At 46.4% G+C, this 19,372-nt stretch overlaps 2 protein-coding genes across 4 annotated transcripts in view; one reads left to right on the top strand and one right to left on the bottom strand.

Moving 5' to 3' along the window:
- Window positions 1–19,372, bottom strand: part of LOC137534624 (NACHT, LRR and PYD domains-containing protein 3-like) — a 155,669-nt gene that overhangs the window by 109,268 nt on the left and 27,029 nt on the right. For 2 of the 3 annotated variants that reach the window (XM_068256215.1, XM_068256218.1), the window contains exon 1: window positions 9,193–9,366. The exons of the other annotated variant lie outside the window; for it this stretch is intronic. The gene's annotated coding sequence lies outside the window, so the exon portion shown is untranslated. Of the gene's footprint in view, window positions 1–9,192; window positions 9,367–19,372 lie in introns of those variants that run through there. 3 annotated transcript variants of the gene reach the window in all.
- LOC137534627 (oocyte zinc finger protein XlCOF8.4-like) overlaps window positions 932–19,372 on the top strand; it is a 174,229-nt gene continuing 155,788 nt past the window's right edge. Inside the window, exon 1 of the mRNA XM_068256223.1 lies at window positions 932–1,078. The gene's annotated coding sequence lies outside the window, so the exon portion shown is untranslated. The remainder of the gene's footprint in view (window positions 1,079–19,372) is intronic.

Below are 19,372 nucleotides of genomic sequence, written 5' to 3'. Positions count from 1 at the left end.
ACTCATACCAGGGTAGCCACACTTTGGATGTTTTGAATTTAACCTCCTTATCGGTAATCCCGAGTCAGGCTCGGGATGGAAATCTTCAGCTCAGAGTGGTAATCCCGTGCCTGAGTGAGCTATATGTAGGAGCTTTCTGGTGCTAGGCACTCCACTGCGCGCTCCTCCAGAGACCAGATGTAAACCACCATCTGGCAATCTCACATTCATTAATATGTATCACTCAGAGCATCAGTGATCATATCCAGTTCCAGTAAAAAAATCCTTTAATAAAAGCATAGCCCCTGATGAGTCCTGGTGACGAAACGCGTAGGGCGGAGCCAGTACGCCTGACGTAGGTCACGGGAGTCGCAGTGCGGAAGTCCGGAGTCGCGGGAGCCTGAATAGCGGGACGCCGCAGAGAGGCTATTGGAGACGCGTCTGATGCTGGAGAGACTTGCCGCTATGACTCGCTATTCTGTCCCTAAAGGGAGTCTGTAAGTTACCCAAGTGCGCCAGAGGTGCAGTGTGTATTTATCATTGGATCAACATGCTGCGCGATGATTTTGTTTTATGCTTTTATTAAAGGATTTTTTTACTAGAACTGGATATGATCACGGATGCTCTGAGTGATACATATTAATGAATGTGAGATTGCCACCTGAATCACGGTGGTTTACATCTGATCTCTGGAGGAGCGCGCAGTGAAGTGCATAGCACCAGAACAGGGGCGGCACCAGGGGGGTGCAAGGGGGTGCTCGAGCACCCCATAGAATTGTCCAAGCACCCCCAAAGCACCCCCTGGAGTGAACTGACTTCAGGCGTCTAAAAGACGCCAAGTCAGTTCACACAGCGGCAGCACGGAGCAGCAGGCAGGGCTACGGTAAGATGGCCGCCCGGAGCCCTGTTCTGCAGACTTCGAGTCTGCAGTGCATGGCTTCGGGCGGCCATTTTCCCGTAGCCCTGCTCTCTGCATGCAGGCAGGAAGTCTCGTCGTGACGTCGGGAAGGAAGAGGATCGTGGGCGCGCGGGCGCTGCGCGCCACAATGAGGTCGGGACTCGGGACAGGAGGTCGGGAAAGAAGGTCTTCTGGCTGTAGGTGAGTAAATGGGTTTTTCTTTTCTTTTTCAGTTGATGCTGATTGTGCATATTGGGGTCATATCTGCTACGGATTGTGCATATTGGGGTCATATCTGCTACGGATTGTGCATATTGGGGTCATATCTGCTACGGATTGTGCATATTGGGGTCGTATCTGCTACGGATTGTGCATATTGGGGTCATTTCTGCTACCGATTGTGCATATTGGGGCAGAGCCGGGACAAGGTCCTCCAGCACCCAAGGCTGAGACACCAAAGTGCGCCCCTCCATCCCTGCCACCCCAGCTGTCACACACTGATTGCTATTAGACTAAGAGGCGCCACAGGGTCCACAACCTCCCCAACACCTTAATATCTAGTTATCTGGCTTGCAGTCACTGCCATGTATCCCCTTTTCTTATTTCTTTCTGCTTCAAACACAATTAGAAATGACAGCTGAATGAATTCTGCGCCCCCTCCTACACTGCGCCCTGAGGCTGGAGCCTCTCCAGCCTATGCCTCGGCCCGGCCCTGTATTGGGGTCATTTCTGCTACCGATTGTGCATATTGGGGTCATTTCTGCTACCGATTGTGCATATTGGGGTCATTTCTGCTACCGATTGTGCATATTGGGGTCATTTCTGCTACCGATTGTGCATATTGGGGTCATTTCTGCTACCGATTGTGCATATTGGGGTCATATCTGCTACGGATTGTGCATATTGGGGTCATATCTGCTACGGATTGTGCATATTGGGGTCATATCTGGTACGGATTGTGCATATTGGGGTCATATCTGGTACGGATTGTGCATATTGGAGTCATATCTGCTACCGATTGTGCATATTGGGGTCATATCTGCTACCGATTGTGCATATTGGGGTCATATCTGCTACCGATTGTGCATATTGGGGTCATATCTGCTACCGATTGTGCATATTGGGGTCATATCTGCTACCGATTGTGCATATTGGGGCCATATCTGCTACCGATTGTGCATATTGGAACCATATCTGCCACCGATTGTGCATATTGGGAGCATATCTGCCACCGATTGTGCATATTGGGACCATATCTGCTACCGATTGTGCATATTGGGACCATATCTGCTACCGATTGTGCATATTGGGACCATATCTGCTACCGATTGTGCATATTGGGACCATATCTGATAACGATTGTGCATATTGGGGCCATATCTGCCACCGATTGTGCATATTGGGACCATATCTGCCACCGATTGTGCATATTGGGACCATATCTGCCACCGATTGTGCATATTGGGACCATATCTGCTACCGATTGTGCATATTGGGACCATATCTGCTACCGATTGTGCATATTGGGGCCATATCTGCTACCGATTGTGCATATTGGGGTCATATCTGCTACCGATTGTGCATATTGGGGTCATATCTGCTACCGATTGTGCATATTGGGGTCATATCTGCTACCGATTGTGCATATTGGGGTCATTGGACGTGTTTTTTGTTAAAATCTGCTCACATTACGTGTATTTTCTTGAGAAAACCTGCACAATTATGTGAATTTTCTGGGAAAAGGGTCACCAAAACTTGGGCCCTCTGTCTTTGCGTTGCACTTTTAAAGGGAACCCGAGGTGAGAATAATATTGAGGCTGCCATATTTATCTCCCTTTAAGCAATACCAGTTGCCTGGCTGCCGTGCTGGTCCTCTGCCTCTTATTCTTTCAACCATAGACCCTGAACAAGCATGCAGCAGGTCAGGGGTTTCTGACAATATTGTCAGAACTGACAAGATTAGCTGCATGGCTTGTTTCTGGTGTAATTCAGTTCACTACTACAGCCAAATAGATCAGCAGGGCTGCCAGGCAACTAGTATTGTTTAAAAGGAAATAAATATGGCAGCCACCATATCACTCTCACCCTGGGTTCACTTTAAATTACAGTTAGCCCCGCCCTCATCCGGTCATGACCACGCCCATTTTTTCTTTGCGCGCCGCAGGTTGTAGCCACACCCATTTTTTGCCGTCAGGTCGTCAGCTCCCCCGGAAATTGGTCCAGCACCTGCATAGCACCCCCTAAAAAAAATTCCTGGAGCCGCCACTGCACCAGAAGGACATTGACTTTATTACAGGAGGAACCACAGCGCACTCATTGGACTTTATGTGATAATTTTGGTGATATTCATATTATTTTGATTGATTTGCGTTTTAATTACACTAATAGGGAGTTGATCAGTAATTTGGCAGCGCAGCAATTTTGAAAGTGATTATATGTAGGAGCTGCTGCGCATCTGTCTGTGGTATATTTTTTTTTCTTGTTTTTAGGGTTTAAAAGCACGGCTTACTACACGAGCGCTCCACTGAACCCGCCCGAAGCCCGGTAGGTCCAGTAGTTTAAAAGTACGATATTCCTGCACTTTGATTGGCCCAATAGCCTGACCGTCAAGTAACAGGCAGCCTACAGGGCAATCAAAGTGCAGGAATATCACACTTTGAAGCTACTGGACCCACCGGGCTCTGGACGGGTTCAGTGGAGCGTTCATTAAGTATAACAAAGCGCTCTTTAAACAATCTGAGCCCGTCGTAATTTAACTGCGCACGCTACGGCTGCATAGGGTGCACAGGAGATTATAACACTCCCTGCTGTCATTAACCACTTGCCGACCGCCCACTGCACAGAGGCGGCCGGCAAGTGGATCCCGCAAGGACCGCCGCATGTACAACTGGCGGCGGGCCTTGTAGGGGCATGGGCGGAGCGATCGCGTCATTCGTGACGTGATCAGCCACCAGCGACTGGCTCCGCCCCCCTCGCGCTGTAACCCGCCGGCCGTTCGGAAGCGCTGGCGGGTTACTAGCACCCCAGTCGCCGAATACAAAGTGTATAATACACTTTGTAATGTATACAAAGTGTATTATACAGGCTGCCTCCTGCCCTGGTGGTCCGAGGGACCACCAGGGCAGGCTGCAGCCACCCTAGTCTGCACCCAAGCACACTGATTTCCCCCCCCCTGCCCCCTGATTGCCCACAGCACCCCTCAGACCCCCCCCCCTGCCCACCCCCCAGACCCACCCGAACACCCCCCCTAATCACCCATCAATCACTCCCTGTCACTATCTGTAAACGCTATATTTTTTTTATGCCCTAAACTGCCCCCTGCTCCTGCCTGATCACCCCGCCACCCCTCAGATTCTCTCCAGACCCCCCAGACCTCCCCCCCTGTGCACTGTATGCATCTATTCCCCTGATCACCTGTCAATCACCTGTCAATCACCCATCAATCACCCATCAATCACCCCCTGTCACTGCCACCCATCAATCTGCCCCTTGCGGGCAATCTGATCACCCACCCACACCAATAGATCGCCCGCAGATCTGACGTCAGATCACCTCCCAAGTGCAGTGTTTACATCTGTTCTCTACCCTAAACACCCACTAATTACCCATCAATCACCCATCAATCACCCCCTATCACCACCTGTCACTGTTACCCATCAGATCAGACCCTAATCTGCCCCTTGCGGGCGCCCAATCACGCGCCTACACGCTCAGATTGCCCTCAGACCCCACCCTTATCAATTCGCCAGTGCATTATTTACATCTGTTCTTCCCTGTAATAACCCACTGATCACCTGTCAATCACCCATCAATCACTCCCTGTCACTGCTACCCATCAATCACCCCCTGTCACTGCCACCCATCAATCAGACCCTAACCTGCCCATTGCGGGCAATCTGATCACCCACCCACACCAATAGATCGCCCGCAGATCCGACGACAGATCATCTCCCAAGTGCATTGTTTACATCTGTTCCCTACCCTAAACACCCACTAATTACCCATCAATCACCCCTGTCACTGCTACCCATCAGATTAGACCCCTATCTGCCCCTAGGGCACTCAATCACCCGCCCACACCCTCAGAATGCCCTCAGACCCCAGCCCTGATCACCTCGCCAGTGCATTGCTTGCATCTATTCCCCCCTCTAATCACACCTTGAGACACCCATCAATCACCTCCTGTCATCCCCTAGCACACCTACCCATCAGATCAGGCCCTAATTTGCCCCGTGTGGGCTCCTGATCACTTGGCCAAATCCTCAGATCCCCCTCAGACCCACTTCCGATCACCTCCCCAGTGCATTGATTGCATCTGTTTTCCCCTCTAACCACCCCCTGAGACACCCATCAATCACCTCCTGTCACCCCCCTAGAATCCTATTCATCAGATCAGGCCCAATACAACCTGTCATCTAAAAGGCCACCCTGCTTATGACCGTTCCACAAAATTCGCCCCCTCATAGACCACCTGTCATCAAAATTTGCAGATGCTTATACCCCTGAACAGTAATTTTGATACATTTGGTTTCCAGACTACTCACGGTTTTGGGCCCGTAAAATGCTAGGGCAGTATAGGAACCCCACAAGTAACCCCATTTTAGAAAAAAGACACCCCAAGGTATTATGTTAGGTGTATGACTAGTTCATAGAAGATTTTATATTTTGTCAAAAGTTAGCAGAAATTGATTTTTAATGTTTTTTTTCACAAAGTGTCATTTTTCACTAACTTGTGACAAAAAATAAAATCTTCTATGAACTCGCCATACACCTAACAGAATACCTTGGGGTGTCTTTTTTCTAAAATGGGGTCACTTGTGAGGTTCCTATACCGCCCTAGCATTTTATGGGCCCAAAACCGTGAGGAGTAGTCTAGAAAACAAATGCCTCAAAATGACCTGTAAATAGGACGTTGGGCCCCTTAGCGCACCTAGGCTGCAAAAAAGTGTCACACATGTGGTATCGCCGTACTCAGGAGAAGTCGTATAATGTGTTTTGGGGTGTATTTTTACACATACCCATGCTGGGTGGGAGAAATCTCTCTGTAAATGGACAATTGTGTGTAAAAAAAAAATCAAACAATTGTCATTTACAGAGATATTTCTCCCACCCAGCATGGGTATGTGTAAAAATACACCACAAAACACATTATACTACTTCTCTTAAGTACAGCGGTACCACATGTGTGGCACTTTTTTACACCCTAAGTATGCTAAGGGGCCCAAAGTCCAATGAGTACCTTTAGGATTTTACAGGTCATTTTGCGGCAATTGGTTTCAAGAATACTCCTCACGGTTTAGGGCCCCTAAAATTCCAGGGCAGTATAGGAACCCCACAAATGACCCCATTCTAGAAAGAAGACACCCAAAGGTATTCCATCAGGAGTATGGTGAGTTCATAGAAGATTTTATTTTTTGTCACAAATTAGCGGAAAATGACACTTTGTGAAAAAAAACAATTAAAATCAATTTCCGCTAACTTGTGACAAAAAATAAAATCTTCTATGAACTCACCATACTCCTAACGGAATACCTTGGGGTGTCTTCTTTCTAAAATAGGGTCATTAGTGGGGTTCCTATACTGCCCTGGCATTTTAGGGGCCCTAAACCGTGAGGAGTAGTCTTGAAACAAAAATGACCTGTGAAATCCTAAAGGTACTCATTGGACTTTGGGCCCCTTAGCGCAGTTAGGGTGCAAAAAAGTGCCACACATGTGGTATCGCCGTACTCAGGTGAAGTAGTATAATGTGTTTTGGGGTGTATTTTTACACATACCCATGCTGGGTGGGAGAAATATCTCTGTAAATGGACAATTGTGTGTAAAAAAAAATCAAACAATTGTCATTTACAGAGATATTTCTCCCACCCAGCATGGGTATGTGTAAAAATACACCTCAAAACACATTATACTACTTCTCCTGAGTATGGCAATACCACGTGTGGCACTTTTTTGCAGCCTAACTGCGCTAAGGGGCCCAAAGTCCAATGAGCACCTTTAGGCTTTACAGGGGTGCTTACAAATTAGCACCCCCCAAAATGCGAGGACAGTAAACACACCCCACAAATGACCCCATTTTGGAAAGTAGTCACTTCAAGGTATTCAGAGAGGGGCATGGTGAGTCCGTGGCAGATTTAATTTTTTTTTTTGTCACAAGTTAGCAGAAATGGAAACTTTTTTTTTTTTCTTGTCACAAACTGTCATTTTCTGCTACCTTGTGCCAAAAAATAATTTCTTCTATGAACTCACTATGCCTCTTAGTGAATAATTTGGGATGTCTTCTTTCCAAAATGGGGTAATTTGGGGGGTATTTATACTATACTGGAATTCTAGCCCCTCATGAAACATGACAGGTGGTCAGAAATGTCAGAGATGCTTGAAAATGGAAAAATTCACTTTTTGCACCATAGTTTGTAAACGCTATAACTTTTACCCAAACCAATAAATATAGGCTGAATAGGTTTTTTTTTTTAATCAAAAACATGTTTGTCCACATTTTTCGTGCTGCATGTATACAGAAATTTTACTTTATTTGAAAAATGTCAGCACAGAAAGTTAAAAAAATCATTTTTTTGACAAAATTCATGTCTTTTTTGATGAATATAATAAAAAGTAATAATCGCAGCAGCAATCAAATAGCACCAAAAGAAAGCTTTATTAGTGACAAGAAAAGGAGCCAAAATTCATTTAGGTGGTAGGTTGTATGAGCGAGCAATAAACCGTGAAAGCTGCAGTGGTCTGAATGGAAAAAAAGGGTCTGGTCCTTAAAGAGACTCTGTAACATCAAAAACGTCCCCTGGGGGGTACTCACCTCGGGTGGGGGAAGCCTCAGGATCCTAATGAGGCTTCCCACGCCGTCCTCTGTCCCACGGAGGTCTCGCTGCAGCCCTCCGAACAGCCGGCGACAGGCCCGACTGTTCAATTCAATATTTACCTTTGCAGGCTCCAGCGGGGGCGCTGTGGCTGCTTTCGCTCCGAAGGAGGCGGAAATACCCGATCTCAGTCGGGTCCGCTCTACTGCGCAGGCGCCGGAGACTTGTGCCTGCACAGTAGAGCGGACCCGACGGCGATCGGGTATTTCCGTCTCCTTCGGAGCCGACAGCCACCAGAGCGCCTGCGCAGGAGCCAGGAAGGTAAATATTACGTCACCGCTGTATGGAGGGCTACAGCGAGACCCCCGAGGGACGGCAGACGGCGTGGGAAGCCTCATTAGGATCCTGAGGCTTCCCCCATCCGAGGTGAGTACCCCCAGGGGACGTTTTGTCGTTACAGATTCTCTTTAAGGGGGGTAAAGCCCTCGGTCCTCAAGTGGTTAAGCTGCACTGCTGTAGCAGCGCTGCTTAGTGAATCAAGCTCTAGATATTTTACTAAGATTCTGGAGGTTTATCACATGGCCCTGCCCCATTCAATTGGAGATTCATAGTGACTAGGTGGAACTCTGAGTCCCCCTCCGTTTATTCACAGCACCTTAAAACAAGTTGGCTGGACCAAAAAAGTCTTGTCCCCTACATACCTCAGTATCTGCTTGTGTTTCCTGAAGTCTCTCTGAGTTTTATTTCCCAGGATTCTGCTACAGTAATGATAGCCCAGTCATCACTGATAAATGTTGTGGATTGTTCTTTAACAGATTAAACCACTGCAGGAAAAGTGACCATGCAACAGAAAGGCTTAATAATAATAACAATATTTTTCTCTCACTCCATTCCTTGCTCATCCTTCCCCCCTTCCCTGTATCTCTTCTATAAATCTTGGATCGCTACAAGATTCATCAGCAAATATACTAAAGATTGCTCAACCATATATTATTTTTAGCATCCTTATATATTTATAAAAAAAATATTTTTTTTTCTTTTTTATATTTTGAGCTTAATTGCACTGATAAAAAATGGTTAACAAACAATGATGTAACTGAATCCCCAGAATAGGGAATGTGCCGATGAAGCCAAGGTCTTTACCAGGAACCCGAGGTGAGAGGGCTATGGAGGCTGCCATATTTATTTCCTTGTCAAAACCCTGGAACAAGCATATCAGTAAATCCTGAGTCAGCTAAGTCCGAGTACCTGACCTGCTGCATGCTTGTTCAGGGTCTATGGAAAAAAGTGGTAAAGACACAGGATCAGGAGGAATGCCAGGCAACTGGTATTATTTAAAAGGAAATAAATATGGCAGCCTCCATATTCCTCTCACCTTGGGTTTCCTTTAATTTGGGAAACACCTATGCCAGGCTGCCAGCTGCTTAATTAAAATAAATAATAATAATAAAAATAATAATAATAATAGCAATGACAACACTGTAGTTTTAAATGTTCCCCACTTACCTTAAAGTGTTCCTTCTTGTTTATAGCATACATAAATGTAAGATTTCAGCAGGAGAAGGAGTTTAAAGGTGTGAAGACCTTGGAGGATTAGCTGAGAGGTCTCACCACCACTGCAGTGTGAAAGAATGAAGAAAGTGATAGGCAGATGAACTGTCCATCACCCTCCCAACACTAAAAGTAAAAGACAAAACACCACTAATAGGAGATAATGTTTGATTTATTGCTAGCAGGAAAAGTCTGGCAGTTAAGTGGAGAACTGTTGCAAGCCATTGGTGTGTCCAGAGACTCCAGACCACAGCTGCGAAATGACGCACAGCATTTTGCAATAGGGTGAAATAGGCTATCACTGTCTCATGCTGACATCTGAGGTTTCCTGTATTTCTCTAAGTTTCACAAAGTCGCTACTGAACATAGTCACAGCTTCCCTAATAGGGCACCTGAAAATAAACTAATGAAATAAACGATTGTATCTATCTTCCTTTCTCTAAAAAATGACTATTTAAGATATTCCACAGTTTTATTCTATGTTTAAATCTACTCTTTAAGTTTTAACAGTTTTATTGTTTTTGCTCAATGACACATTCATTGACGTATGCCAGAGCTAAAATCTATGAACTATTGACCTTTTTTATCTCTTTCCTGCTCTCAGAAGCCATTTTCTGCTAGGAAAGTGTTTTATAGTTGGAATTTCTTATCAGTGAGGGTCACACTGTAGTCACTTCAGGACTGAGTCAGCCACTTACATACCTGATAGTTAACTCTTTCAGGCAGAGAATGAAAAAAAGGAACACAGCATAGTTATTAGTGTGCTTGGCACTGTACGTACACATGTCTATCTCATCATGTCACACGTCACTTCGGGTATCCTTTAACCACTTCCCGACCGCCCACTACACAGGGGCGGCGGGGAAGTGGAGCCCTTCAGGACGGCCTCACCCACAGAGGCGGCAGTCCATTAAAGGGCATGGGCGGAGCGATCGCGTCATCCGTGACGCGATCCTCCTCCCGGGATCGAAGCACGGGCATTTTGTCTCCGCTCGCCGGCCACTTAGCAGAGCCGGCGAGCGGAGGAATCCGCAAATGTAACCAATGAATGAGTATAAGGCACTTTGTTAGGTAAACAAAGTGCCTTATACGTGCTTCCTCCTCGCCTCGTGGTCTCATTGTTGCAGAGACCACCAGCGAGGAGGAAGCCTTTTGTGAGTAGTACAGCACACGTGTTTTTTTTGGCCTACAGCCCCCCTGATCTCCCACCCCAGGCCTCATACCCCCCCTGATCACCCCAGCAGACCCCTGCCCAGCACCCTTGCACCCATTTAAAACCCCCACCCCCCCACCTATCACTAACTAGCGACGCTATCCCCTGTGTTAGGTCCCTAACTGCCTCCTAGTCACCCCTGATCCCCCCCCCTACCTTTAGATCACCCCCACACCCCATCCCAGACTACCCCCCTGTATACTGTATACATCTGTATACAGCTACATTACCCTCTGATCCCCCTCTGATCACCTGTCTATCACCTGTCCATCAGCCCTCAGCACCCCCACCCATCAGAGCAGACCCTAACTGCCACGTGGGGGTAACCGATCACCTGCCCAGGCCCTCGATTGCCCTCATACCCCCCTTCTGATTACATCCCCTGCTGTTTGTTTACATCTGTCCTCCCCAGCAATCACTAACTGATCTTTGATCAGTAACCCCCTGTGTCTGCCTCTCATCAGATCAGGACTCAGTCTGCCCCGTGCGGGCTCCTGATCACCCCCCCCCCCCCCCTAATCACCGTCCAAGTGCATTGTATTTGACTGTGCTGCACTTGTATTCGATTGTGCTGCGCTTGTATTCAATTGTGCTGTAATTGTATTTGATTGTCCCGTGATCGGCTTCGATTGCCCCGTGATTGTTTGATTGCCTGAGACCCCACTTCCCGCCACACCCAACCCCACCCTCCCCCCCCCCCCCACACCCAACCCCACCCTCCCCCCCACCACCTCCAACCACCACCTTCCGAGTGCATCAGATTTGCTTGTGCTGTGATTGGAGTCGATTGTGCTGTAATTGTATTTGATTGTCCCGTGATCGACTTCGATTGCCCCGTGATTGTTTGATTGCCTGAGACCCCACTTCCCGCCACACCCAATCCCACCCTCCCCCCATCACCTTCCGAGTGCATCAGATTTGATTGGGCTGTGATTGGAGTCGATTGTGCTGTAATTGTATTTGATTGTCCCGTGATCGGCTTCGATTGCCCCGTGATTGTTTGATTGCCTGAGACCCCACTTCTCGCCACACCCAATCCCACCCTCCCCCCATCACCTTCCGAGTGCATCAGATTTGATTGTGCTGTGATTGGAGTCGATTGTGCTGTAATTGTATTTGATTGTCCCGTGATCGTTTGATTGCCTCTGAGACCCCACTTCCCACCAACCCCAATACCTCTCAAATACTCCCTTTTTGCTAGGTAGGTGCTCTTTTTTTCTGGGTAGTCTCGGAGGAAAACCCCATAAATTTAGCAATCCAAAATGGCAAGAAGGGGGCTTTCCGATGACGAGGTATACAGGTACATGGACCAGTCGGATGAGCTCTTTTGGGAAGAATCATCCGTCGAATCTTCCGGGTCCGAATTTGAACCTGTAGAAAGCAGTGGTTCCCTGACCGATACTGATGACGAGGCTATGGTCCCGGCTAGAGCCAGGCGTACCAGACCCCAAGTCGTTAGACCGCAGGTGGCGCAGGATCCGCCTCAAGGGCAGCAGGGTGGTGCTAGCGCTGTTGATAGTTTTCTTGGTGAGGCAGGCACCAGCAGCGCAGCATCTCCTGGACTTAGTGCCAGTGCTTCCGTAGACCCTGGCGAAGTGGTGAGCGTCAGCATGAAAGTTGAAACTGGTACGGTGGCAAGTGCAGTAGTACCCCCGTCGCAGCCACCAAGAAGAAGACGGGCCCGTAGTACCCATAGACTCCCAGAGGTGCTGGCACAACCAGATTGGCAATCCCCTGATTCCGCCGCACCCGTAGTGCCCCCTTTCACCGCCCAGTCTGGAGTCCAGGTGGCGACAGCTCATCTAGGAACGGCCCTAGACTTTTTGCAGCTGTTCATCACCCAGGTTCTCCTGGACTTAATTGTGGTTGAGACCAATCGTAAAGCCACACAATTCATCACCGAGCACCCGGAGAGCATGTATGCCCAGCCTTTCGGGTGGAAACCAGTCCAAGTTTCCGACATTAAAATCTTTTTGGCCCTTATCCTTCACTTGGGACTAATGAAACAAAATGTATTGCGGGCGTATTGGTCTACGAACCCAGTACATCATGTTCCCTTGTACCCTGCTGCCATGTCCAGGACACGATTTGAGTTCATCCTGCGCTTCCTGCACTTCAACGACGACAAAACCTGTCATGAAAGGGGAGACCCTGCTTATGACCGGCTCCACAAAATTCGGCCCCTCATAGACCACCTGTCCTCAACATTTGCAGATGCTTATATCCCTGAACAGAACATCTGCGTAGACGAGTCCCTCTTACGCTTTACCGGGCGCCTTGGCATCAAACAGTACATCCCAAGCAAGCGCGCCCGGTATGGGGTGAAACTGTATAAGCTCTGTGAAAGGGCCACAGGCTATACATGTCGTTTTAGGGTCTATGAGGGAAAAGACTCAAAATTGGAGCCGGTCGGATGCCCTGACTACCTGGGGAGCAGTGGAAAGGTTGTGTGGGACTTGGTGTCACCCTTGTTCCAGAAGGGGTACCATCTTTTTGTGGACAATTATTACACAAGTGTGGCCCTCTTTCAGCACTTAAAGTTAGAAGGAATCCGATGCTGTGGCACTGCGCGGCCTAGTCGCCAGGGCTTCCCCCAACGGCTCGTTACCACCAGACTTGAACGGGGGCAGAGGGCCGCCTTGCGTACTGAAGACCTGCTCGCGGTGAAATGGAGGGACAAGAGGGACGTTTACTTTCTGTCCACCATTCACACAGACACGACAGTCCAAATTCAACGGGCAACTGCGGTCATTGAAAAGCCCCTTGTCGTCCACGAATATAATGTCAACATGGGAGGGGTGGACTTCAATGACCAGAGGTTAGCGCCCTATTTAGTTACCCGGAAAACAACACGCTGGTATAAGAAAGTGTCTTTTTATCTGATTCAATTGGCGGTTTACAACAGCTTTGTTCTCTACAGTAAGGCTGGGAGAACTGGATCTTTCCTCCAATTTCAGGAACAGATCATTCTGGACATCCTGTATCCAGGTGGTGCCAGGCCCCCCCCCCCCCCCCCCAGATGCAACTAGCCGACTGCATGGAAGGCATTACGCCTATCAGCTTCCGTGTGCCCCAGGTCAACGCATCCGAAGAAAACGTTGCCGTGTCTGCAGCAGGGCTGGAACAAGGAGTGACACCGTTTATTATTGTCCCCGCTGTCCTGACCAGCCTGGCCTATGCGTAGGGCCGTGTTTTGAGAGGTACCACGAGCAGGTACACTATTAGAACCTAGGGAACTCCAGACACAGGAGTAGGCACACACTCGGTGGTCTTTTGCACATTGTCGCAGGGAGAGGAGAGGTAAGCTTGAAGACCAAACGGGTAAGCATAAAAGTGGGAAGAAGGATCGGTTTCCATGCTTGATATTGCTGATCTGTCCAGGGTTGGCGATATAAGACGGCATGTTTGAATTTCCCTTGAGTGTGGACACCCCCGGTTTATATGTGATTTGGGCCTATGATGATGCTTTAATGCCACACAGAGTCATCTCTATTGGCAGGCATATTGCTGTATCCTACAGGCATAATGCTGTATACTAAAGTTCTGAGGCCCAGTCACATAAGTTGGTGGCTCACCCTGAGTGCAGGGTGGCACGGGGTGTCTCTCTCCTGAGGTTATCACTGCCATTGATGTGGAGCAAGGTATGTTTGCCGTTCATTTTTCCTTTCAGCCCAGAGTGCATTACTTGTATACCCAATATAAGGAGTATAGCAGAAACTCCTAATACTGGCCATACATGTAATGATTGCAGAGACCCTAAAATGCCAGGACAGACTCCACAAATGACCCCATTTTGGAAAGAGGACACCCTAAAGTATTATGTGAGGTGCACGGTGAGTTCATAAAAGATTTTAGTTTTTGTCACAAGTTAGCAGAATTTTTTTTTTATTTTTTTTTTTAACAAAGTGTCATTTTCCGTTTACTTGTGACAAAAAATAAAATTTTCAATGACCTCACCATTACCCTCATGGAATACCTTGTTGTGTATTCTTTCCAAAATGGGGTCATTTGTGGGGTTTGTTAACTGTCCTGGCAAGTGGGCGGGGTGCTAAATTGTGAGCACCCCTGTAAAGCCTAAAGGTACTCATTGGACTCTGGGCCCCTTAGAGCAGTTAGGGTGCAAAAAAGTGCCACACATGTGGTATCCCCGTACTCGGGAGAAGTAGTACAATGTGTTTTGGGGTGTATTTTTACACATACCCATGCTGGGTGGGAGAAATACCTCTGTAAATGACAATCTTTTGATTTTTTTACACACAATTGTCCATTTACAGAGTTATTTCTCCCACCCAGCATGGGTATGTGTAAAAATACACCCCAAAACACATTGTACTACTTCTCCCGAGTACGGCGATACCACATGTGTGGCACTTTTTTGCAGCCTAACTGGGCTAAAGGGCCCAAAGTCCAATGAGCACCTTTAGGCTTTCACAGGTCATTTTGCGGAATTTGATTTCCAGACTCCTCCTCACGGCTTAGGGCCCCTAAAATGCCAGGGCAGTATAGGAACCCCACAAATTACCCCATTTTAGAAAGAAGACACCCCAAGGTATTCCGTTAGTAGCATAGCGAGTTCATAGAAGATTTTATTTTTTGTCAAAAGTTAGTGGAAAATTGATTTTTATTGTTTTTTTCACAAAGTGTCATTTTCCACTAACTTTTGACAAAAAATAAAATCTTCTATGAACTCGCTATGCTACTAACGGAATACCTTGGGGTGTCTTCTTTCTAAAATGGGGTCATTTGTGGGGTTCCTATACTGCCCTGGCATTTTAGGGGCCCTAAACCGTGAGGAGTAGTCTGGAAATCAAATTCCGCAAAATGACCTGTGAAAGCCTAAAGGTGCTCATTGGACTTTGGGCCCTTTAGCGCAGTTAGGGTGCAAAAAAGTGCCACACATGTGGTATCACCGTACTCGGGAGAAGTAGTAAAATGTGTTTTGGGGTGAATTTTTACACATACCCATGCTGGGTGGGAGAAATATCTCTGTAAATGGACAATTGTGTGTAAAAAAATCAAAAGATTGTCATTTACAGAGGTATTTCTCCCACCCAGCATGGGTATGTGTAAAAATACACCCCAAAACACATTATACTACTTCTCCTGAGTACGGCAATACCACATGTGTGGCACTTTTTTGCAGCCTAACTGCGCTAAGGGGTTCAAAGTCCAATGAGCACCTTTAGGCTTTACAGGGGTGCTTACAATTTAGCACCCCCCAAAATGTCAGGACAGTAAACACACCCCACAAATGACCCCATTTTGGAAAGTAGACCCTTCAAGGTATTCAGAGAGGGGCATGGTGAGTCCGTGGCAGATTTCATTTTTTTTTTGTCGCAAGTTAGAAGAAATGGAAACTTTTTTTTTTTTTTTTTTTTTCTCACAAAGTGTCATTTTCCGCTTACTTGTGACAAAAAATAATATCTTCTATGAACTCACTATGCCTCTCAGTGAATACTTTGGGATGTCTTCTTTCCAAAATGGGGTCATTTGGGGGGTATTTATACTTTCCTGGAATTCTAGCCCCTCATGAAACATGACAGGGGGTCAGAAAAGTCAGAGATGCTTGAAAATGGGAAAATTCACTTTTTGCACCATAGTTTGTAAACGCTATAACTTTTACCCAAACCAATAAATATACACTGAATGGGGTTTTTTTTATCCAAAACATGTTTGTCCACATTTTTCGCGCTGCATGTATACAGAAATTTTACTTTATTTGAAAACTGTCAGCACAGAAAGTTAAAAAAATCATTTTTTTGCCAAAATTCATGTCTTTTTTGATGAATATAATAAAAAGTAAAAATCGCAGGAGCAATCAAGTAGCACCAAAAGAAAGCTTTATTAGTGACAAGAAAAGGAGCCAAAATTCATTTAGGTGGTAGGTTGTATGAGCGAGCAATAAACCGTGAAAGCTGCAGTGGTCTGAATGGAAAAAAAGTGGCCGGTCCTTAAGGGGTAGAAAGCCCTAGGTCCTCAAGTGGTTAAGAACACAAAATCTTCTCAATGTATATAAATAACGAGATCAAAATTGCAGGTTAGCAGTTGAATAATATCCTGGAATCCAGTACTTTTATTGCCTTTTAAAGCAAATATGACGCGGAATTAAACTTATGAGATAATAAAGTGTATGGTTAATTAACAGAATAATAGGAGGAAAGAAAAGAGTCTCATTTTTACTTTCAGTTACTGTATATATTTGAGCATAAGCCAACCAGAGTATAGGCTGACCCTCCCAACATTTACCCCCCAAAAACTGAAGTTTATGACTCGAGTATAAGCCAAAGGTAGGAAATGACGTGGTTGCAAGTGGGATTTCCGGGAGAATTTGAGTGATCTTTTTGAAAAGAAAAAAGGCAGAGCAAGCGCGCACCTTCCATCCCACAAATTTAATAATGTGATGTAACATATTTAAAGCAGGCGTCAAAAACACTCAAACGTAGATCAAGTGTAACATTGGTGTTGTACTTTACTTTGCTTACATGTCCCGTATTAGCAGGGTCAACGGTGCAGGAGATGGGTGGTAGGCACTAGGTGGTGGCGCGGCGGCCGTTTCACGTGGATATGACACTTGGTCACACTGCGTATCATTAAAGTTAGGAAGAGAGTCATCCGGCGTTTAACGGAGTAAAGCTACGCCCCTTCCAGAAACGTCACTTTCTGTGAAACTAAGATTGGTTGTCCTGGAGATGGGGATGCAGCCTTGCGTGTACCGGGGGGGCGGGAAAAATAATAGGCCAGCCTCCATAGCCATAACAACTACAGATAATGCTGGCGGGGCAACAACATTTTTTCACTCGCCCCGTCTTTCCCCGCGATGCACGTGCAGCGCATACAAAGCCAATACAATTTATTGTATGGCTATGCATAAACTGCACGGCACCAACCCATTGCAGGGAAAAGGCCAATACAAACACGCAATGCAGGCATCCACTTCGTACAGGACAAATAGCAAGCAGTGAGTTTTAAAGTGACATTGACATTAAAAAGTGCAATTGCTAAGAAGGTAACTATTTACCTAAAAGCCACAACAATCCATCATGTCATCATCAACCAATCATGGATTGTTGTGGCTTTTAGGTAAATAGCTTTCTGGGATCTAGTCCCCTTCTTCAGGCATATTTCCAGATGTTTGCTGATGTAAAAGACTGATGCAGGTAAATAGTAAACACAAAGATGACATTTGTGCTGGTTACTGTTCAGCATTATTTCATAATTTAACTTTATCAGTTAGCCATTAAAATGTATTACTTTTACAAAATGTATTATTATTTTTCATGAATTTCTAGAAATGCCATACTCATAGAACAATGCAGTGCTAATCTGTCGTAGAAATAAGAACTGGTTGATACCACTTCTAAAACTCATGCAAAGCTGCCACACTGAGGGATGAAGTGCCAGCTTGTACTCTATGTTTTGTTGTATTCCCCACATAACTGAATTAAAGTTTTCTTTCACACCTCTTCCCTCTAAAGCCCAGGCAGCTGCTATATTATGATGAGATATTTTTATGAATCAGTTTTTATCATTCAGTCCATCCTACTCTAAGAAGTGCTGTGACTGCTGCTGTATTCCCATTAAAATACTATTGTGGGTCACCTTTTCCTGAAGCTCAGGTTCAAAATAAGATCTTACCCTGAAGAGAAGGAAGCCTCTGGAACCTATTGAGGCTTCCCTCCTTTTTGGCAGCCTCCTGTTGCAGAGCGCCGCCCCCCTCCACGTCAGGGGCAGGCCACTCAGCTCCACTTCCATATTAAAGCGGATCCGAGATGAAATACTAACTATAACAAGTAACTTGTCTATATCACTTATCTAAAGTTTAGATAGTTTACACAGCAAATCTAACTGCAAATAGAGACGGTTCGCCGGCGAACGGTTCCCAGCGAACTTCCGTGGTTCGCGATTGCGGAGAACTGAGAGCTTTTCCAGAAGTTCGATTCACCCCCATAATGCATCATTAGGGTCAACTTTGACCCTCTACATCACAGTCCGCAGGCACATTGTAGCCAATCAGGCTACACTCCCTCCTGAAGCCACTCCTCCCCCTTATAAAAGGCAGGCAGTGTCATGCATTGGACTCACTTGTGTGCCTGCAGTAATTAGAGAAGGGAGAGCTGCTACAGACTCTTATAGGGAAAGCTTAGTTAGGGTCTTGTAGGCTTGTTAGCTTGCTCCTTGCTGATTCTTATTGCTAAAAAAGCACCCCTCAACAGCTCTTTTGAGAGCTAATCTTGTTCTTGTGATTTATTTTTTTTTGTGTGGCCCACTTGCATTATATACAGCCCTGTCAGTCAGTCGCACCTGGCCTTTAGCACCTTAATTACTACTGTGCCACTGCCAGGCCCAGCACATTCAGTGACTGACTACCTGTGTGTGTGACAGGCAGCTGCAGATTTGTAATCCCATCCCAATCACTGCACCTGTTCACTGTTCAGTGCACCTACCTACCTATGTCAGCGCAGGTATTGTTAATACCACCAGTCATTGCACCTGTTCACGGTGGTACCTGTGCGTGTGTGTGACAGGTGCACATTTGTAATACCCATCACTGCATATACCAACCTGTTGTGTTCAGTGCACCCACCTACCTATGCGAGCGCACGCAGTGTGATATTTAATACCACCAGTCACTGTACCTGTTCACGGTACGTGTGTGACAGGTGCACATTTGTAATACCCATCACTGCATATACTTACCTGTTGTGTTCAGTGCACCCACCTACCCATGTGAGTGCACACAGTGTGATATTTAATACCTCCAGTCACGGTACCTGTTCACGGTACGTGTGTGACAGGTGCACATTTGTAATATCCAGCAGCACTGCATATACATACCTGTTGTTTAGTGCACCCACCTACTCATGTAAGCGCACGCAGTGTGATATTTAATACCACCAGTCACTGTACCTGTTCACGGTACGT

The sequence above is a fragment of the Hyperolius riggenbachi genome, chromosome 10 (assembly GCF_040937935.1).
Source record: "Hyperolius riggenbachi isolate aHypRig1 chromosome 10, aHypRig1.pri, whole genome shotgun sequence".
Taxonomy (NCBI): domain Eukaryota; kingdom Metazoa; phylum Chordata; class Amphibia; order Anura; family Hyperoliidae; genus Hyperolius; species Hyperolius riggenbachi.
This window is presented reverse-complemented; position numbering and strand designations above follow the sequence as displayed.